This window comes from Hetaerina americana, unplaced genomic scaffold, assembly GCF_022747635.1.
Source record: "Hetaerina americana unplaced genomic scaffold, ioHetAmer1.1.p SCAF_132, whole genome shotgun sequence".
In the NCBI taxonomy this organism is placed as follows: Eukaryota; Metazoa; Arthropoda; class Insecta; order Odonata; family Calopterygidae; genus Hetaerina; species Hetaerina americana.
Window position 1 is genome coordinate 604,119 of NW_027286426.1, and position 23,790 is coordinate 627,908.

The 23,790-nt window shown below is 37.9% G+C and overlaps 1 long non-coding RNA gene across 1 annotated transcript in view; it reads right to left on the reverse strand.

The window, feature by feature from the left end:
• LOC139686196 (uncharacterized) overlaps positions 1-23,790 on the reverse strand; it is a 331,111-nt gene that overhangs the window by 150,563 nt on the left and 156,758 nt on the right. The window contains exon 2 of the long non-coding RNA XR_011700323.1: positions 1,296-1,417. This is a non-coding gene — a long non-coding RNA (uncharacterized lncRNA). The remainder of the gene's footprint in view (positions 1-1,295; positions 1,418-23,790) is intronic.

The following is a 23,790-nucleotide window of genomic DNA, read 5'->3' on the forward strand; positions in this document are numbered from 1 at the left end:
TTCTTATTTAAACCCGGTCACTGCTCGTCCCCTCTCCTAAACTCCACCCACGAAAGTGAAAGTAGGGAGGGACAGGGTTGGTGAATCGTGGTGCTAAAAAAAATGTCTACAAAAATAGATGTGAAAATAAAGTTAAAGGAGACAGAGAGATGACGATGGCGATAGGAATGTTTGCAGGAGCGGAAACAAAAGAGATGAGATGGACAGTTTGTAGATGCGTCCGGGATTAAAGGGGGAATCTGTAGGCTGGGGAAAAACAATCGGAGTTTTAACTTTTTTTTTTACATTTTAAGGGGAAGGATGGAGGGGCCGTGGTAGAGTGGCCCCTGAAAGAAAGATTGCGGAGCTGTAATTATCCTCAAGCTCTTGCTAAATACTCGTTTCCGTCCCTTTTTCTCCATTTCGCCCTTTATCGATGCACACACCTTTTTCCTTTCTCTCTTTTGAAATTGCGTTGCCTTCCCCCGGCACCATCAAGGGGGTCCATCTCTTCGAAATTATTTTGTGAGTTTTTTTTTTAGTTGCCTTTCGGTATATTTATGTGTTTATTACACCTGCAGAAATAGTAAAAATAATTTCTATTGTAAAATATATTCTAGGCTGTGTAGAATTAATCACCTTCAGAGCTTATGGTAACTCAAAAATATGTGAAAAGACAATTGATCTCATTTATAAATCTTTTAGGGATAAAAAATACGGGGTATTCCAGAAAGAGTTAATTAAACTGAGTGATGAGAAGTTATCTTTGAGCATGTGACACCATAGTGATAAGTAATTTGTTCTAGGAGATGAAATCCTTGAGATTTTTTCCTTTCATGAAAATGGAACGATTCCGGGTAGGAGAGGCTCATTAAACATTTTAAATTATTGTCCCAATCTAAGGTAACACACGCTAAAGAAAACCGTAGACAAATTATGTTAGTTAGTAGGAAGGCATAGAACGGTCACCAAATTATATTAATACTGCTGACAATTAAATTCCTTTTGAAAATAAAAGTTCACAATTTTATTTTTTTTATTTAAAAGCTGCTATTGGATGGAGAGTTACTCCTAAACATGCCATGACCTTTAAACTATTGCCAAATACGTCATTTTACTTAATTAAATCCTTTTAAATTCAAAAATTTTAATTTTGCTTTATCTGCATTTGAATTGTAGTAATATCAGTACCCCACATACCAGAGTCAAGCAATGATAATTCATTATATTATATCCTATCACTGAAGAATCAATTTTACAGATACTTGTTTTAAGAGTGTTATTAATAAAATAGTAATACGAAACGTGTTTCAAACCTTCGATTATCCTGTGCTGGAGACTTAGGTCTGGGAAGTTTTGGTTCCTCTCTCAGCCAAAAGCGTTTTATTACCGCATCGGCACTGATAAATGAGATCCACCCAGTTTCGACGACCAAAACCTGTAGAAATAAAAATGAATTTTGTCATTTTAAACATTGATCATAACCATCGTATTATTACAGAGCTGATTACAGCTTTACCTTCCCTTTTTTAAAATAAATTAGTTAAGTTAAACATAGGTAAAAAGGGCCAAGCGGAATTATTAGTTTTTCTCAAATAAATCCGCCGATTTCTTTTGAAAGAAATTAATGTGCCAAAGGTTTTCGTGAACGCTTCGTACGATCATTACTTAAGAATGCACCTGTTTTGGATAAATACTAATGCTAGTGGTGGTTATTTCTCCACACCTACTTCTCATGGCTAAATTTAATAAAAACTATACCACAATATAGTATGCCTCACGTCTTACTTACGGGGAAAACTTACGAGAAAAACGGGAAACTACGAGAGAAGGTTACTGTGCAGTTATGGACTTAACGAAAAATATGGCAAAATACATTGCATAAACAATGAACTGAAAGCGAGAAATATATCTCAATTTATTATGAACATATTTCAAAAGAAATATATTTGTAAATTGATAGTGACATGGTTATTAATATATCAACGCCTAAAAGCTCACGTCCACATAAAGTTTGACGAAATCTAACATGAAGTTCTCACGATCTACTTTTCTTTCAAGTCCCATTGCTTTGTAAGTTGTGAATGCGCTTAATTGGAAATAGTTGTTATTTGAAGCAACTAAGGCTAGTAAAAAGACAGCATTTTCTTTAAAGAAAGTTTTTCACTGTACCCTGGAAGTTAGGGTGCCAGGGGGTGACTACTTACTGGACTACTTTTGACGCCATACTATTCCCCCTTTGCGCGTTCGGATGTCATTCTGATTGTTTATCATGGGTGGGAAAATTTATATCTTATATACATATATATATATATATATATATATATATATATATATATATATATATCTGTTCTCCAATTAATGCCACAGAATTTATTGACATGATCTCTCCCACCGTAATATGTTGGGACTGAACTTATATTTTGAACACTTTTGCTAAAGAGACATCTTCAAATTTATCCTTCTGAGTTTAAAAGATTAATTCAGGTTTCAAACACCTGTAGTTATGCCCAAAGATGTTTTTCGCATTACACCATATGCTGCTTTTAAATTGGAATATCCTACATAGTTGAGGCTTTCAACATGCATGTAGTTTCTGATAAAATCCTTTTTTAACGAGTAATAAAATACTAATTTATTCCTGAATTTAATTTTCAAAAAAATGTATCCAAAAGCCTTTTGAATACTCCGAAGAGACACGGATCTCTAAAAGGAATACACAGAAATACCATTCAATATTACTCAATGACTCAAAAAAAGCTTCTCTTGCCATAAACAGATGTATCATACCTACCACCTCAGGATGGACATCCTGTTGTTATAAGCATGTGTTTATTGTATTGTTAGGTAACAACTCATTTCTAAATTCCTCCCAACCGTTCAAACATTACATATTTTTGAATATTAGATGAATATCAATATTTACTCTGAAATATTGATATTCATCTAATTTCTTCCCCTTTCTTCCCGAGTCTTCATTCCATTCTCCTGGATAATGTATTCTTGAAATATATTATCGATACACTTTCTGTAGAGGACTACATTGATTTGTTCCTGCCCATGAAGGTGTGCACTAATAAATAAATAAATATTAAATATATGTATGTTTTTTTTAATATTATTAGGTAGTCTACCAGTTAAGGTAGGTTTTAAGATGGACACAACTAACCACCAAACAGATATTTTATTACTCCTAACAAAACACAAAATCCATCATCCTACTCTATATCAGGTCCCTCTTCATCTCCGAGTACTTTCTTCCTCCCTTCATCCCGTCCAACATCCCTATCCTGTTCCTTCCCTTTCCTCGTTTGCCTAACATTCTCCCCTCTATTACAGCCTTCAACATCCCACTGCCGGTCATTACCCCCTTCAGCCACTTTTCCTGCCTCCATAGGATTTCTCCCAACAAACTCCTCTCTTCGCCCACCATTCCAACTACTTCCTCATTTGTTTTCTTCTCTGTCCATTTCACTTTCTCCATTCTTTTCCACACCCACATTTCAAAAGCCTATCAAAAGTCTATCCTCCTGCTTCAATGACCACGTTTCCGCGGCGTACAAAGCTACACTCCACATCAAAGTTTTTACGAGTCTTTTCTTAATATCCTTACTCAAGGACCCTGTCATCAACTCCTTCCTCCTTGTAAAAGCCTCTTTACCTAGCGCAATTCTTCTCCTTACGTCCCTACTACTTAGACCGTGTTGATCAAAAACATTTTCGAGATGCGTAAACTGTTCTACCTGCTCTAGTTTTTGCCCTCCTATTTTAATGTTTAGCTTAGCCTTTTTCTTTCTAGAAAATCTCATAACATTTGTTTTATTAATATTGATATTCATCCCATACCTGTCGCACTGAATTTCCAATTCACTCAGCAATGCTTGCAGCCCCTTGGCTGACTGACAAACTAAAGCTTGGTCATCAGCAGATCTAACTGAATTTACGAATTCCCCGCCCACTTTCATTCCTGCCTCCAGTTCTTCTCATGCCTCTTAATCATTTCCTCGACATACAGGTTGAACAGCAACGGTAATAATGGGCAACCTTGCCCTACACCTCTTCCTAACACTGACCATCCGGACTCCCCGATCCACACTTGTACCTGAGCAGTCTGAGATATGTAAAGCTTGCAGATCAGCATCCTGTCCCTCTAACCTATTCCTATTTTCTTCAATATACTCAAGAGTTTTTCCCAATTCACACTATCAAACGCTTTTTCGAAATCTACGAAACAGGCAAATACCTCCTGGTTGTGTTCTAAATTCCTCTCGATTAATTATCTCATTACTGCAATGGCATCACGCGTACCTCTCCCCTTCCTAAACCCGAACTGGTCATCCCCTAGGTAATCATTTGCCCTACTCTCTATCCCTTTTTTAAGCTCCTGAGAACAACTTAAGCTGCGTGGGATATGAAACTTATTGTTCTGTAGTCCTCATATGATGTACCCTTTACCTTTTTCGGAATAGGGACTAAAACTGATCTCACAGTCTTCCGGCCAGATTCCTTCCTCATATATACTACGAATCAGCCCATATAGCCTCTTCCTCTCGCATTTTCCTGTACATTTCAATAGTTCCGCAGGAATGCCATCCACCCCAACGACCTTTGTTAGTTTCATCTCCCTTAATGCCCTTTCTATCTCATCGTCGAGTATGCCTGGACCTAAGCTATCTTCCTCTACGTCATGTTCCTCTTCTATGTCTAACTTTTTTGGTCTAAGTTCTTTACTATACAGTTCTTGTATATATCCCTTCCATCTTTCTTGGATCTTTCCGGGGTCAACTATTATCTTACCCACCTTATCTCTAACTGTTAGCATAGATCTTTCTATCTTACTTTCCGATAAAGATTTAACTTTTCCGTACAGCGCATGCCGTGCGCAGCGTGCCTATGTCATTTTTTTCTCGTCTAAAGATATGTAATAAATAATGACTAGGTTGAATAATTTTATTTTAAAGTGTAGAAACGTCCAAAGTCTGATACATGACGCCTAAAAGAGTATTTTAATCGTGTATTAACAAAACAAGCAAATCCATTCATAATCACATATAAGAGCATGGGTCAATTCAAGGATAGATTAATTACAGTAAAATCACAAAGTTAGCAGAAGAGATATTTTTTAAAGAAAGTCTTAATGAGAATCACTTACCCTCACTACAAGAAAAAATCTCAACGTTTAGTTTAGAATAATGAAATGCAAGAAGACAGACTTCTATCGGTTTGAGATAGCAGGGAAGACACATCAATCAAGATTCACAATGGAAAACCGCTAGTCAAGTTAAAATAAGAGGTTATAAGCCTACCGGGGTCCCACATTACTCAAAACACTGTGAACTACACTAAAATGATTTGTTACGTGTTTTAAAATCTATTAAATATTTGAATCCAAGAAATTATAAATGTTTCCTATAATTTAATTGTTAATTTTGGGAAGATTAAATATGATCATTATTTCCATAATTTTGACGCGTTTGAAGCATTTGGTTAAATGATCTCAAGTGGTATAGTCAAAATAATTAACCAACTTAAAATAATCTTTAGAGTATTAAAGCATACCAGTTTTAAATACTATTTCTCTTATATTTTTTTAACTTGGGTGAGTTATATACCGATAAAGTGTTGGGCCTTAATAATTCTCTCACTCAGACTTTTAGAAAGACTGCATGGCATCCTAACTAAAAGTCTTAGGTTTCCAGGGACGAGGAAATCCTTCGAGAGGTAGACTACGGTAAGTAGGGGGAAGAGCAAGGTGAGCAATAAACAGCAGATGAGGGTGGTGGGGGAGGAAGCGTGAGAAGGAATGGTGTAGGTAGGGAGTCGAGTGGGTGCGGAGGGGGGGAGGGGTAGAATGAGAGATTGCCGACAAGGAGGGTAAAGGGAGAGAGTGTTAAGGTGGGGGATGGCCGAGAGCCCAAGGGGGTGGAGAGACGAGGCAGGCTCGGAGGCAGAAGTGGGGATGGTGGATAGCGAGGAGAAAGAGGAGAGAGAGGTTAGGGAGTCGGACGTCACCCCGGAATAAAGGAATGTTCTCTCAAAGGGGTTAATTTGGAGGGAATTGGGGGAAAAGGGGGGGAGGGAGTGAGAGGGGATAGATGGGAAATTGGGGGAGAGGCTGCTAGGTTGGGTTGTGAGGGGAGGATGGGGAGGGAAACGTGAGCACGGAAAGGGGAGAGGGGTTGAGAGGAAGAGAGGTAGGGGGAGGAAGGCAGGAAGAATAAAGGGTCTCCATGAGTGAAAGAAACCCCGTTGGTGGGTGGAAGGGTAGTTTGGAAGGGGTTAGGGAGTTGGAAATGAGGGAAAGGAGGGTGGAGCAGGCCAGACCCTGGTCCCCTGGCAGCAGAGGACTTAGCGCCGAATCCAATCGTAATTACGGCCCAAGCACACAAATGACGTTGCTTCGGTGCTGGAATAGAATATCTAACGTCCTTTCTTCTTTTCCTTTCAGCCTTTGCACTCGCTCCCTTACTTCCCAATCCTCTCTCTATGCTCTGCCCTTGGCCTATTTTTTGTGGAAGTTTTTTTTCCCTACTCTGACAGTGCAGGGATAAAGTGGATTGTTAATGGCTAACCTGATTTATTAAGAGAAAAGTGGAATAAGTTGGAGTTGGGAGAGAGGAGAAGTAAAACAGATTGTTTAGCAGTGTAAGACGCACGCTACCTCTAAGAAAATTAAGGAAAAGGGGAGAAGGTAAGTTAGAAAAATCGACCCAATTATTTTCTAATCCTAGAGCATTTGCTCGCAAATAAATTAGGCGGAGGTGAAACGTAACATGAGATTAGACATAATATAATATTTTACTAATTTCTAATAAGCTATCTAATTTGATGACTTTTATCGATCGTCCAATATTAAGGCTGACTGATACCGAGCAGGAATTAATGAAGCTTATCATTTCATAATAAGAAATTTCAGATTCGCCTCATATTTGCCAGTGCATAATACCAATCGCATGATTGTAGCTACAGTGTTTTGAGTATATTCAAAGTTGTATTTTTCAGGTCAAATAAAAACAAGTGTTTTTGTCAGTTAGTTTCCTGTCAGTAACAGTTTTATAATTACAAAAAAGGAAGATGAAGAAAAGGAAAGGGAAAAAACATTAAAAAACCACGTTATTATTCGTAGGTTAAATTTTTCATTTATTTTATTGAAATAAGGAAAATATTTAAGGGTAAAATAACATCAAATGTTTGGGTCAATTATTTTTTATATCAGAAGAGAGCGTAAACTATTTCACTGGTCGTTTTGAACTCATTAAACGTTCAGGACTATACATCATCATACGGAGTGAAGAGAGTAGTCCTATCGCAAAAAGTCAAAATATTAGACAATTTATGATGAAGAAAAATTTTAACTGTCTTATCGCTCCCGTGTGAATCAAATTCCGCAAATGTTGCGGGTAACCGCATTGGCGCGCATAAATTTATATTTGTTTGAATTGCACCGTTTAGCGAATACATTTCGTTCAAAGAAGAGGCCAACACCTTTTGCTCTTTGTAAACCGCTGGCAAAGTTTAAACTTTATTTTTTAATTCCTCTTCAAACAAAAAACTTAACATTTATCAGAGATGTATTCATGGTTCAATTACTATTCCATATAGTCATCAATATCAAAGAATGATTTTTTTAGTTAAAAACTGAAAGTCAAATGTTTTTTATCCTTGGAAATAGCAAATGTCAACAAGGATAGTTTTGATCGTGATTGATAAGACTTTATTTAATGAATTTCCTTGAATGCTAACATTGAAAAAATATCAATTTTATTGAAATAATATTTTTGTTTTATTATTCATGCTAAATAAAATAGTGCCATACTTATATTACTAAATTGTAATAATAAGTTCAAACAATGCAGTAGTATCTTCTACCTCAGTTGTAAAAATGGTTAAAATATTAATAAAATTTTTTCATTAAATTTAATATATCATTGCGCATATACCTTTTTAAAAATTATCTTAATGATAGGCATTTACCTGTTGATTAAAGTTTGAAGTTTAATCGATTTAAATATGACGGCCATAAGCACCTCCATGCACAGAAGACAACCGATTTGTCATAATAGGATACAAGGATAAAGTTAATGGAGGGCCTATCAAAGATCGTGTGAATCTCAAAGAGAAATTTTGCCTTGGACGGTTCGAGGTTTTATGATAAAAATTCCATGCGACAAGTGTGCACAAAAACTTAAATTAGAGAAGAGGGAACGGTAAACTAAGATGGGGAGGTCGAAATAAATGTGCTCCCTAAAATAAACCCCATAAAATCGGGATGGAAAGGTTACGGGGATAAGTAGGGGTACGAAAACATGAGAATGGGCAAGGGAAGGTGGCAGGTAGGTGCTATATAACATTTATTTTGGAAACGTAACGATATTTTCGATTGCCCCCTTAATAATATCCCACTCTTGCCCTCATTTCCTCAATTTAGTTAATAGCTAGTGCATGCCTGGTAATAAAATATTTTTTTTAAATATAATGTTTCACATTAATTCTTATAATGAGTCTCTCTGGCTAGTACATACATGCATACAACTGTCTACAAAGTAAATGAGAATCAATGGAAAATTTAAATGCAGGTGAATATATTCATTTAATTAATTTTTCAATCTTTAATTGCATGCAATGCAACAATGTTTACTTTAATCCATGAGTATGAAAAATAACGAATTGAAATAAAATGGAAAAATCATACCGACAGATGAAGCGTGGTTTTCTAAGCCATGGAAACATGGTCATCGAAGCAGGATGATAGGTGTAGATTTAAAGCTTTTGAAATGTGGCTATGGAGAAAGATGGAAAAGGTGAAATAGACTGAGAGGAAAATTAACGAGAGAGTGCTAAATATGCTGAGGGAGGAGAGAGGGTTTTTTGGAAAAAATAATGATGGGTTATGAAGAAAGATGGGTGACGAGTGTTTTGATTGGAAATGGCATTTCAAGAATTGTGATAAAGGAGAGAATGCCTGGGAAAAAAGGAAGGAGTAGGAATAGGATGTTTGATTTGGAGAAGCAAGAGAATTATTGCTGTGCCGTTTGATGTCTTGTTCACCCATCTTTGCCGGTATATTACCAATTAAATTGAGAGCATTTTCATCTAGGTACCATGACATTTCACCGCTATGATTCATATATGGTCTATTTTCCTTCCGGTATGTATATTTTTGGTTATAAGTTGGTAAGTAGGATAGGTAGCTTGGACGAAATGAAGGGAGGAAGGAAGTATGCAGAATTGAAGATTGACCTTGCATAAGGTTTGATGTCGGGTTGTGTGCTGTAAAGGAGAGAAATGTCACCGTACCGTTAGGTTGCTTGGGTCCATTTAAACCTGCCTTAACCGGAAATTACAGAAAATAATAATCATAGAGGTAGGAAGCTGCGAAAGATATCAAATAACCTCATTTAATCCCATTATTGAAAATTTGCGAAAAAAATTAATCTCAGACCTAACAGTATTATGTTTTGCATAGATTATTTTTTTAATTCGGTACACTTGATTTTGATTTCAGAATTATGAACCACGCCTACGCCAAGTTACGCCTAAAATTTCAATACGAATCCCTTCCGCAATGTTTGAACGGATATAGTACACCTTGGCTTATTAGACATTGAAAAATTAAAGTCCTTTTACACACCTTTCCCCCAGTTTCATCTTCTGAATTATTACACCATCACACAAATCCAGAACAATCAGCTTTTTAAAAGTAAAAACCATAATTTACTCAACATATCCATTTCCTGTTCATTATTTAACTTCACAGAATGGCAGTTGATAATACGTGAGCATATTAATGATTTCCATAAGTATTGCTTCTAAATACAATTAAATAGAACAATCTATAGGATCATGGAATCAATGTAAGTGAATTAAGCATGAGCTGGAAGAGCACCTAATCATTGATTACAAAAAGATTTTAATCCTATTATAGACGGACATGATGATAGGTTAGATAACTATGCAGTTCTATTAGAGATATTAATAAAACTTCTACACATATAACTTAACTATCAGCATCCCACTCTGATAAGTAATGAGAAAAATATTCAAGCATAAATACTTTATATTCTTGACTATATATTTGTCACTCCAAAATTAAAATTCTTATTGGTAAAACATTTATCATCGATCATATCACGAGGCAGGAAAGTTCTTAGAGATGAAGTATTTTTTTAATTAAAAACTTCCTCATGCGTTACTAATCGTTAAAATCTCTCTACAATTTCAATTAGCAAGCATCAACTAATGGATTCTGCCACTCTCAAGCATGACTCATAAATATGTATATTATAAAAAAACTTCTTTGATGCGTGGCGCTGAGGCATGGAAAAGGACGAGTTAAACGATACATTAGAAACACGTTCCTTAGCTCAACATCCTTTGCAATCCCAAACGAGTACATAAATTCGTGGAGAAACATCATCGTTCCCATGTGATTCACACATTCCCCCGACGATTCCCTTTCCAATTCCCGGAAACTCCCGTTCCCGACGTAAGTATTTACCCCATCACCTTTACACGATCTCATACCCCCATTTTTCGACATTCGGTAGCAGTTCATCGTCGGGTATTTAATGATCTCCTCCCATCCCGCCTCACATTGGGGTAAGTGTACCTCAACACCCTATTGTTTCGGCGGTTTTCGTTCATTTTTGTCCTATCCCCATGTTTTTTTCGGAGAGCTTTCCGTTTTCGCTCCGCCCTCAAATTCGAACCACTCCCTCGGTACAGCACCACCCTCAACACTTCCTGCCGCTCTCGCCGAGAGACACAGAGTCACGAAAACGCACGCACACAGGAACAAAAAAAAAATGTTTTCGAGCTCGTGACGTTGTGTTTTTGCGCTCCAATTCCGTCAGCGGACCTCAAAAACTGTCTCTTATCATCCTCTCTTCCCCTTCCCCACCAGCGCTTTCCACTGCCGTATGTCCTTTTCCGTAGTCACCGTCATTTCCACCGTTCCACCACTCGCCATCGCACAAAAACCCACCCTAGCCCTTAAAAATTCGTCCCATTCCCTTTACTCAACCCTCTTCCGCGTCGTCTCCCACTCCCATCTCGGCGAGTGGCCTCGCGATGCCCGCCATCTACCCCAATTCACCTCCGTCTCTCCCGCCGCCACTGAATATCCCCCGTTCCAACCCCCTCCCCCGTCTTCCTTTTACATCGAGAGCCCTTTGCATATTTATTGCATCTAATATTCCTTCCAGCTTCTTTGGTCATAGTCCATATTGACTGTAATACCTAGTTTTGAGATTAATGAAGAACTTTAAATACAAATAAGATATAATAAATAGACACATGCATACGGACACCTAATGACACACATTTGCGCTGGAGCGTGCGCCTTAGTGTTTGTTTTGGTAGGTGTGAATGCTGGTCTGTGCGAGATAGTGCTCCCTCTTACGTGTCCATGAGCATAAGTGAGATATTTATCTCCGAGTATAAGCCAAAGGTGCACACATACGTGCATACGCTCACACACATACACCACTGCTGATCGCATTATTTTGTTATGAAAGATTAAATGCACCATTTATTGAGTGTAGAAAAGAGGTATGGATGGTATTACCTTTAGATAATTACATCAAAGGGAAACCAGCGTTATGATCAGAGAGTCTGACCTAAAGAGGGCCTAAGAGAAGGACAAAAACTCAAACTATCTTAAACGGGAGTGCCCTTTAACGTGTTTAATTATTGTATTTTATTCTAATTCTACAATCTTGAAACTAGAGGAGGGCAGCGAGAGAAGAAAAAATTTTCGGGACGAGTGACGGAAAGAATAGGTCTTGCGGACGACATGAAGAGATTGTGGAAAGGAGCAGGACCATATGAGGGCATGGATACACCTGAAAGTGTTTCATTTAATGTCATTTGCAATAGCATCGCCATCATTAAAAATGCACCACCATCGGTGTGGACTACCACAAAAATGTGCCGAAATATGTATATATATATATATATATATTTTTTTTTTTTAAACCTACCACGAAAGAAACTATCGATCTGATTAATGATGTGGCGAAGGACATTGAAGAGAAATTATCTTTGCACTCCCTGCACTTAGACGAGTGCGTAGGGGGAGTAACTGAATAATAAATTTGTCCCTTCTTTTCGTCCTCTCTTCTACTCGGTTTTATGCTCATCTCTCACTCCGCCGCGTGCCTCCAAATTCCAATCTCCTATCTCTTCCTTTCTCTCCCTCGGAACGCCCCCTCACTTTCCCACTCCACTCTCTTCTGCTACTCTCTCGCCACCTCCAGTTCCTCGGCCGTTTCACCCACACGATATCGCCCGGCGACATTTACATTCCATGATAATCCCTCATCCACTCGGTGCATAGCCTTGACGCACACAAACTCGTGTGAATATATGCGCACTCGTACATCGCTCGGCGTACTCGAAACCATTCTCCACCGCATCATCCTCATTAAGTTAAATCGATGGCAGAAACGTTTTTATTCCTCACTTTCCCGTCACGCTTAGCAGCATCGTGGATTCAGACGTCCCTGCACGCCTCGATTGTTTCATGTTTTTGAGCGCTTCCTCAGGGTAAAAAAAATTATATTTTTTTTTGTTTGAGACTGGGATCCATCCCCTCTCCTTCATGCATGAATGAAAGTATTTCCATTGTTGCAAAACGTGCATAAGCACGGGAATGTGTGTCCAAAACGCGCGCGGGGAGATCTCTCGAATGAGTGAAGAGACTGCGTGCTACACATCGCGAGCCATGGGCCATTATTCATGGCGCCCGATTTGAGTGTGATTTACGAAAAGTAAAAATGATCGCAAGTGCATCTCGGATCCAGGATATCAAATTGTTGCGAAATGAGGATCCCGAGTGACTTCGTTCCTCGGCGACTCATATTCATTACGATGAAACCGGAGGAGGTTGTTCGCCGAAACGTCAGGCTGTCCCCGCGGGACTTCACGGCGACACTGAAGTTTCCCGGTCAAACCAAAAAGTCCCAAATCCCTGACGCCATGTTTATTAAATCTGTAAAGACACGCACATGAAGCCGGCGCGTATTTTGAGAATTTTTTAAAATTTATTTTTGTGGCAAGAGTGCGTCGGGGATGATAACCCTCGTCCATTCTCCGACCGGAGAAATATATTTCGCGCGGATTGGTGCATCGGAGCGGTGCATTTACTCGTCCATATCGTCCGTCCCTAACACGCTTCACAGATTTTTGTCCCAGGCCATATCGGGGAGGGGGTATTCTTGATATTTTAGTCATTTTGACAATATACGCCACATGAAATAGAGCCCACCGCACATGGATGTGATAATTTTGGATAAGTCCTTAGGAAAAAGATTGTAACAATATTAGGCAGATCAAAGCAGTATCCTTTTCTTTACCTATTAAAGTAATGTGATTACTCTTAGGTAACTGGGAATCATTTCATTCAGAATCCCGGTGTTCTATAAGATGGCCTCGCGAAATCACACAAATTATATGGTAGAATTTTTTATGAAGTGCTATTCAGCATTAAATTAGTAATAATCCCTTAAAAAAGGTGTCTTTACTATCTCATAATATTCAATGTCATCCATTACTACCTAAAATCCAAGTCCTGTTTATAAAGTTTCCTTATTTCGTCTACCATTCTGGTATCTTTTCTCCTGTCTAATATACAAGTAAAATTTCCATTACCTTTTGAGCATACCGAAAGGTGTGCTCAAAATGTAACGGAAGTTTTGTGATTTACCATAGTGCCCAGTGCTCCATGAGTTCTTTCATGAACGTAAAAAAATCAACAAAGAGTACTACTTCTTTCAAGTTCAACGCCGTTTGCGTGAAGAAATAAGGAAAACGTATACAGTTATAATAGCCCAGCTATACCATAGATCGAGTTCCAGAAGTGTTTGGAAGATTGGACAAAGCGCTGGCATAAGTAGCAGAAAATCTAATGTTGGCGAATTTGAAGGGGGTAACATTGAAATAGAAGAATAAATATGATAAAATGCCAAACAGCTTTTCGTTATTGATTTAACACACGTCGTAGTGTATAGAATATGTATGTAGTTCTTTTTTCCAGCAAATTGAATCTTCTGTTTGTTTTCCTAATACTCTTTTGGGCATTTCTTTTCTTTTGATTTTGGCCTGAGCCAAATTTCGACATGGACATTACACAAGTGTTTACGCACTACACTTGATTTTAGAAGTGTAGAAAATTCTCAATAATCCACAATAAAAAAATACTTTAAGAACGTTATGACCAAAATATGCCACCTGGGTTGATCGAACAGTACAAATGGATTTGCTCAGCTTCGAAAAATGTTCCTTTCAGCCACCCATCAAAAATCCAGTCGCACACAATTCGAGCGGATACGGGAATACATTCTGAGTATCTTATTCCCCTATATGCATTCGAACGATTCAGTGACCGAAATTACTGATCCACAACGACGTAAGGATAGAAACAGCTCAAAACGCCAATGGAACCAACAATAGAATCCCATTTCCCGTACCGCAAGACGACAGCATTCCAGATTACATAATGATTTCCTCTCGCCTTCCCGGTTCCAAACTTATGTTCATGGCCACCTTTCCTCTCCGAGGCCCGTCTTCATTTCCGGTCTCGTCTCCAGCACCCATTTCTACTTAAAGTCTTCTCCTCTCCTTTCTCACTCCCACTCCCTTCGCTCTCCCCGTCACTTCCGCTAAATGATGCGGACGTGTGTTGCCAAGCCAGTGAGCATCATCGACGTCTTCATTCCTCTGGGGGCTATTTCGTATATGCCGTCAGCTATGCTTCTTTCCGTGGCTAAAGTAATGCGAAAACATTCCTACTGTCGAAAAGTCAATTTGTTTTTCCAAATTACTTATCCTTTTTTAAATCTTTATTTCATTTTTCTTATCTTATAATACCCTTCCTATTTTTTCTCGGAACAAAAGAAAATGACTCCTCCATTGGAGAGTTTTACTGTTGAGTTTCGTTTCTCGACAATTTATTCGGTATTATTTTGAGAAATAGATAGCCGGGAAGTCAATATTTTGCCTTTGTAAAATTTTCGAGTGCCGGAATGTCGAATTAACCAAAATATTACCAAATTAAAATGTTGCAATTTAGTTTTTCTTGATTTATAGGACATTCCTTATTCACGTACGGAGGTTTTATCACTGAATTGCCAATCGAAACGTCCTTATCTGAATACATATTGATTTCTGTTTTGGTATTTTATTTGAAGATATATGAAGCTTTCGAGAAGAATGAAAGGGGACAATGGCAAAAAGAAAAATGTACGGGGATAACTAAAAATAAGCAGCAGAATTATTTTGCCGAGGAAGCAGAATCACCAATGTAGGATAAAGTGAGAAAGAGACCGAAGAGAAGAATAACTCCGGTAAAAAAAGGTATTCTATCAAAATCGCCTCAACCAACAGCTAGAAGCTCGAGCATGTAAATTAGACAGCATTTATAAGCACACACACACGTCTACAATATGCATGGAGAAGTTTATTTCACCAGGCATAGGCTATGGCAGCAGCAGTAGGGGCGAGAATTGGGGTTGTGTTGCAAGAGAAAACTAAGATGGAACAGACGGAGCGTAGCACTAATGAAAAAATCTAAAGAAGTATAAAAAAACGTGTCTCGAATATATGACAAATAAAGAAGAAAATATTGGGCAATTAAAATCCATTTCATTCTTGTGAAGGGAAATATGGGTAAAAATGAATTCAAGTAAACCATTTACCTCAAAGGGATAATGAGATTTTTGAATATTAGAAAACTAGATGAATTGGAGAGAATAGCTAGAAAAAGAACGGAGGGCATAGCAGCCGCAAATAACATCATTGAAAGCAGAGAGAAAAAGTGACATTTTTCTAATGCCAATTAACAGTACTTTTTCATTAAAATGCCCAATTTCAATGTACACTTGCATTCAAAATACAATGTAAATACTTAATCCAGCATTATTACCTAAAGAAATTTGCTGGTCTACTTCAACCTCCTCCTCATTTTGACTATTCCTCAGCACTACATTTCAACTTGGTAGGTCTGGTCGTTTTCTCATTCAGAGCCTATTGAATTCAATTACACGAATGAATTACTTAGGTTTGCAAAGATAATTGATATGACCTTATCGAGTGTGTTAGGCATCGTTAAAAAGAGAGTCGTCCCCTATCGCGTCATTTCCTTTCTCTCCCTGGTACTCCTATTTTTATTTCTGAAATGCTACAAAACCTGACTGCGTACTTACAACATTTGAAATCCCATGCCACGGGAACATATTAGACCAATGCTAACGTCTTAAGTTGGAGGTATATAACGTAATTTTTGGAGATATTTACCTCGACACTATAAACGGCGAAACGAACAAATAAAAGGGCATCTGGTCACCTGAGAATTTCCAGGGTATTTTTCATTTGATGCACCAAGAAAATTCACGTCATAACCCCTCCCTCCCTCACTCTCCATACGAGCAGATAAATAGTTACGGGCGCACACACATGGATCAAAGCTACGGGTCGACCTCATTTCAATTCTATAATGCCTCATTCGTTTCCATTCCACTCCTCCACGTCCGGCCACTACCACTCCAAGCTCCCCTTCCCAATCCACATGACTTCCAACCATTCACCTTTTTACTTCCGGCGCCTCTCGGGCTTTCCTACCCCAATGCCCATTCCACCTCGCCCCAAGACTTCAATGCCACTTTCCTCCCCCTCAAAAACCCACGCTTACTTATGTACATTTCCTCGCGCATGGGCGTCCCTAGGAATGCGTTCCCATTTCTCAACCGTCACGCTTCCGCTAACCCCATGATTCTCCCCGACGACGGAGGTCGCCAAACTGTGCTGCAATTTCCTGTACTTACCTAAAAAAATATATGTGGGTGTGTGTGTATATGTTAGAAGAAATGGAAAGGGTAAAACGTCCCCCCACCTTTTATTCACACACGCACACACAAGTCAGTTACTCTCTCTCTCCCCTCGTATTCCCCAAACCATTATCCCTCCTCCTGTCCAATTCTTGTTTCCTCCGCTACGAGTCACACCAGTCCCCCCCTCCTCTACGAGACCCCAATCTAGTATGCAAAAATGTGACGTTCAACCAAGGCATTCCGACACTCTTCCCAGACCGCCTTCCCAGCAACCCAGCAAGTATATACACCTATTACGGCGGTGCGAGTTTGGGTTTGTAAACAACACTTTGCGAATCAAACACATAAACAACCAAACATAAACAACCAAAATATCAACAGGGCAAATTAAATATCAGGTGTCACATTTGCATCCCATTATATCGTATTCAAAACTCGTCCCTATTACGTTTACTCCAGGGATCATTAATAATTGTTGTCAGTTGGGTTGTACACAATATTCTAATTGCAACACGTGTTGAAATATTTATATAACATCTATAATTCACGTGATTTGTGTTTAGAAGATACTACAATCATGATCGTTGAAAATGTATTGTAAAATTGATTAATAACTCCCATTTAGCAATACTGAAGCCACACTGATAGTTACCATAAATACTGAGGAGATGTAAACTCAATGGCGTAGCTATGCAAATGGTTAGTACTGTAGCTTTATGTGCAATTTTCAACTCATTCCTTCGCGTTCAAATATATAATACATTCCGTATACCTTTATCGCAGTTTGCAAATATTTTACATCAATACTAGAGAAAATTATCAATAAGCCGTCTATAGTGCTACATCTTCATCGATTTTATTTTGCTGTATTCAATGGAAGGGAACTATGTTTAGAAATGGAATATGCCAGAAGGAGAAATTTAAATAAGAACAACCAATTTATACTCAAACTAGGTAGTAGTGCATTGCTTTCTTTGGTAACTTACGATAGAATCAACATGAGTGTGACATACCGAATTCGACACGCCTAAGTATACCCCCGATTTTTCTTTATCCGCTTCCAATTCCCGCTGTCTCTCGCTGTCGCAAATTGTTTGCGTTGATTTCCTCCTTTCATGTCCTCGGACAGGCGTTCTAAATTTAAAGCAAGGATTACTGTATACACCTGCACACATAGGGATGCTGCACAAAAGGACGTTCACACATTGGCAGATAGAAATACTTTGATGTGAGCGTAGGAGGAGGTGGCCGGAGTGAAACTAATAAGTCCAAATTCTCACAAGCTCGCCTCATCGTGCTCACTTACCCACATCTCCATTCTCCCTCATTACATTCGCCTGGATGTGTGGGATTCATCTGGTTCTTCCCGACTTTCGTTTCACTTGGAAAAGAGAACTTTACGAGATATTCGAACCTTGTGTATGCTTGTTAATCTAATACCCGTCAATGCTTTTTGCGTAAAATTTGCACTTCCCTTCATCAAACGAATATGAATCATGTAACATTTATTCTTTACGCAATATAAAAATGGGTTAGCATTTATAAATAGTCATAAACTAAGTCATTAAATACAAGTATAAGTATATCAGCCATTTCGCATAAGTAGCTTAAACATTTATTTTTAAAATTTTTATTATTAAATTTTCTTTTTAACTGTAATTTTATGTATTTAGACAATCAATAGGAATTATTATTTTTAGTTTATATTTGAATTGCAATTTTATTAAGAATAAAACTGAAATTTGGAGGCATTATTTTGAGGAAACGGAGTTAATTTTATCAAACTAATTTGGTCTTCCATGTGTGTTAGGTAAGTGTTACAAATTCTGAGCCATTGGTGGTAAATAGAACCGAATCTAAAACTCAACGCTGTATTTGTTATTTGGTTACACGAAATTTACGTAAACATAGCTTTGAGAAATTTAAACGAAGGGACATTAGTGATAATATTGATGGATAATTATGCGAAAGTAAAACCCATAAATTTTATACCATTAATTTTGCTATGATGATTTAGCAGTGATGAAATATTCCTACGATCAGAGTGTTTGCGTATTTTCAGATCACCAATATCATATAATTTTGATTAAAAATAAATCATTGTATTTTTTAATCAAATATTTTACAAATGGATTCGGTAAATTTTAGGGTAAGCATGAAAAACTACAGAGGAGTTCCTCTTTGAGATATGATTTTAAGAACTTTTTCGTCAAATATTGGAAAACCATAACCAAAATAATAAAAAAGCAAACAAGTCTTTGCAGCAACTACAATACAAGTATTTCGTTGGCTTCCCCTATTTCTTTCTCTAAGTTTCATGTTCCTCGTGCATATATATCAAAAAGGAAAGAAAATCCCTACTGAAAAACAAATAAACTTTACCCCTTGGGTAAAAAATTCAAATCAATCATTCGGTCTTAACAAAAATTTATCAAAATGGATATCGGATTAAGGTTGTTTTTCGCTGCAATTAACCAGAAGCCAACATTTTAATTTACCTAGCAATATAAAGTCAGTCGAAGAGAAATTGGAAGTCACGTGAATGTCAACTTGGCATAAATGTGATCAACCGTAGAGCCAGCAGATATTGACACTTAGTTCTAACGGTCGGTTGAACATACATACAGACAGACATAATAGAGTTTTTCGAACATGGAGAATCCTGCTAACACAAAGCGTTTACGAGAGACAATTCTGGAAAGGAGCGTGAGAATTTCTAAGGCTTCACACCCCAATTTTCCAGGAATAGGGTAGGCTTTTGGCGGCGAAGTCGTGCCCTTGCACCGGTGTGGGCGCAGCATAGAAGAATACGAAAAATAATCCAGCGTCGCCGCTCAAAACAGCCTACGCCCGGAGAAGGGAGGCGGAAAAAAATGAGGGGGAAACGAGCGCGGCGGTATATGAATTATTCATTTCATTCCTGTGCGCCATCAAGCGGGCTGCTGCGCGGTAAAAATGATGATATGATTGGACGAAGGGGAAGGGGAAATAACACACATATATATATATATATATATATATATATATATATATATATATATATATATATATATATATATATATATATATATATACATACATACATACATACACATATATATGTACATATATATATACATACATACACATATATATGTACACATATATATATATATAAATATACACACACACATATATATATATATATATATATATATATATATACACATATATATATATATATATGTGTGTGTGTGTATATATATATATATACACATATATATATATGTGTGTGTGTATATATATATATATATATATATATATATATATATATATATATATATATATATATATATATATATATAACAAAAGAAGTTCACGGCATGAGACTGGCAGAAACAAACGCCGTGCGAAACAAATTTTATTCATACGCACGAGTTAACGGCTATCCTATCATATCCAGTGGTATATTTATCCAGGAAGTCAAGAGTACAATTCCTTTGTTTTGTTATTTTTTTTTCTTCAAAGAGTAGGGGAGGGGGGGGGGAAGTGATGGGATTCCACCCAAAGAAAAATAAAATTTGTATCTATATTTATATGTATTCATGAGACGAAAGGTGTAATTCTCTCCCTTTTCCAGTGATATTCATATTTTGGTCGTGGCGGTAGTATGAATGGACATTCATTGCCCTGCTGATTGTTAAGGAGTAAAAATTTAAAACGTGGGCTCGCTGATTTTTTGTTTTGAAAAAAAGAGTGGCTCTTCAAAAGCGGGGAATTTTGGGGATTCATCATTCACTGGCCAAATCATTTTCCGTGCAGCATACCCAACTCTATTCGGCTAGTCGCAACACCAAAACATTAGCTTAACATGCATTAAGGTTAAAAATAAACTTTATTTTACGTTTAACTTCAAACTTGTGAAAACAAATGCGCTGCTATTTGGAGTGACTGCAGAGCCTATTGACTAAAATTATTTCAATTATGGATTTAAAGGGCAAGATAAATGGAAACCAGTGCCAATCAATGTGTGATATTAAAAATTCTAATTTGATTAGTCCCCATATGTATGATTAAATCAATAAAAACATCTCTTATTTCACCACTCGAAAGGTGTTATTGCATTGCCATCATATTATTATCGCCTGGCAGATTCATATCCCTAGTAAAAACCGTGGGGCACTTGAAAGAAAGATAAATATGTTTCAAGCTCAATAAATAATTATTAATGTATAGATTTTTTAAACAATTCAGAAATGACGATTCCCAGGATAATATTAGTGGATTGGATCTTTCGCTGATCAAGGTCTGGTGACTCCGGTGGAAATTTCGAATCTTAAACGCATCTCAAATGTTAAACTATTCATTGTTTCCTTCTTTTGAACACCTACTAATTATTCGTCTTTTTCAGTTGTGCATAAAACCAGAAGAACTATTCTCTTGATGACTATAAAGAGTTACATGTTCACTAAATATTTTTTTTAGAATTTTTTCCAGCATGTGAAACTCGCAATCGAATTTGATCCTCATCACCTGGCCAGTAGATGTTAGTTTAACTTCTTGTAATGCCTTCAGTGAGGTTCAATTCATTCCGTCCACTTTCTTGGATGTTTTTATTTTCTTCCCCGCATTCACCTTATTCTACCTTCCTTTCCCACACCCCTGCTAACCACCCCCCCTCCCAAGCCGTCTTCCCATTGCCGCGCCAGGCCCAACTAAGGCTTTATCCGCTCCGCCGATCAGCCGCACGCGAAGCATGGGGTCAGCTCAGAATTACAGGGCGTAAGGTTCAGTCAAGAGACATCACAATAGGGGATGGGGGGACGGCAAAGGGGAAGGGAGGAATGAGAGAACTTCTCGAGACAGAGAAGGCACGAAGGGTGAAATTAGGAAATGGTTAAGGGAGGGGTTGGGGTGTGAGAGGTAAAGAAGAGGGGAGATGTCAGTTGAGAAGGCGACGAGGTTAAAGGGCAAACCCGCGACACACAAAATCCAACGCCACCCTACCACCCTCCTGCTCCAATCCTTTCTCTCCGTCTACCGTGAAAAGCGCGACCCTTTGTACCCGTTTTAATAAATAACGCAATTGGCGCATGACAGATCCCTCCTTAGGACTCCCTTTCCTTGGGCTTAGTCACAAAAATAAAATGAGAGGGAAGCGGTAACCTGCTGCACTATTAGACTGGTATTATGTCCGCAGGGGGCAGGAAAACGTTTGTTTTCCAGTAGGTACTGCTACCTAAAATACATTTGAATTAAACAATTTGTTGCATTCCTTTAATGCAAATTAACAGGAAATTCACCCGTGAGCTATGCAATACCGAACCTAAAAAAAACCTTGAAGGAAGGGAGCGTTTTCACATGCAAAAATTGAAAATCATGTCAAATTAAAAAATAATCGCACTAATTTTGAGACCGCAATGCACCCTTTTTTAAATAATTGTATGCTCAGGGAACAGCACCATTCACAATTAATGTCGAGGGAATATGTAATATTCATTTTCAATTTTATTAAAGCAAAAAATATTCCCCAAGCGGGGGTAGGGGGGCATGGCTCTCGTTTTCCCCATCCTTTGTATCCACCCCTGGGGCTAACATGGGAAGGAAATTTTGCAAAAGAACTCATGGCATTTAATCCTGGAAATTAAAAAAATCTCATCGTAAATGCCAAGTTTGACACGCTACTCGCGTGCTAATTTGAAGGATCTGGGTTCAAATCAAGAATAAAGAAGCGGACGCCCAAATTTTAGCCGATTGCTGTTTTGCGAAAACTCAATGTTCAATAAAACTTCAGGCATAATAATAGGAAAATAAAACGACCTAAAGGTACCAAATACAAAATATTTGAAATTAAACGTCAACTTTTCCCTTGACAATGACGCAAGAGCGTAAAATGTACGTTGAGAACAACTAAACGGGCAATCATTAGAGCGCAAATTATTTATGTAAATGTGTTAGAAAAGATCTATCACGTCTCATTAAAACATTTAGCACTAAAAATTTGCAAAAGGGATTTAGAAAATATTAAACTCGCTTTATGTGGAAATAAGGAAAAATATAAATTGTATTGGAGAGGAAAAGCTAGTCACAAATAGAAAGGAATAGAACTTGTGTCACGTAAAACTCAAGCACTTTATGAAACCTTGCAAAGTATCGATCGACATCATCAATTAAATTCGGCCCACACTAAATTAAAATTCCAAATCCTGAAATACAATTGGTGACATACTACCTTGATCAAAAAGTTCCCGGAATAACCACCGTGTGGCGCTCCCATCGTTCCGATTTGAGTTCTGTTTTTTTTTGTTAAATTGGTACATCTGTTGTTGATATTCCCTTTAAATCTTAGTGTCATAACTTGACATTTGCAAAAGTTACGTAGCCAAGAGTACATCTATCTCTGTGTGTGTTGGCGATTTTTTACAATTTCAGAAATGGATTTAAATTTGCAACAACGAACTTGTATTAAATTTTGCGTAAAAAACGGATTTAGTGGCGCACGGACGTTGGAAATGTTGGAAAAGTGTTTCGGCAACGATTCTACAAAAAAAAAACGGTCGTTTACCAGTGGCACGAGCGGTTCAGAAGTGGTCGTGAGTCAATCGAAGATGATGAACGCAGTGGCAGACCATCGACATCGAAAGTCGGTGAAAAAATTGATAAAGTAAAAGAAATGTTGGTCAATAACCGCAAATTAACCATCAGAGAAATAGCGGAGGACTTGAACATTGCCTATGGATCCGCCCAAGACATTGTGGTTAATGATTTGGGTTTCCGTCGTGTAGCAGCAAAGTTGGTGCCAAAAGACCTCAATTTCATGCAAAAAAGAGACCGTGTTGACGTCGCAAAAGACATGATTTGCGAGGCTGAATCCGATCCCACATTCATCAAAAGGATCATTACTGGAGACGAGACGTGGGTTTATGAGTACGACACGCAATCCAGACATCAGGCAAGTGAATGGCGTTCACCAAATGAGCCGAGACCAAAAAAACCACGTCGTTTT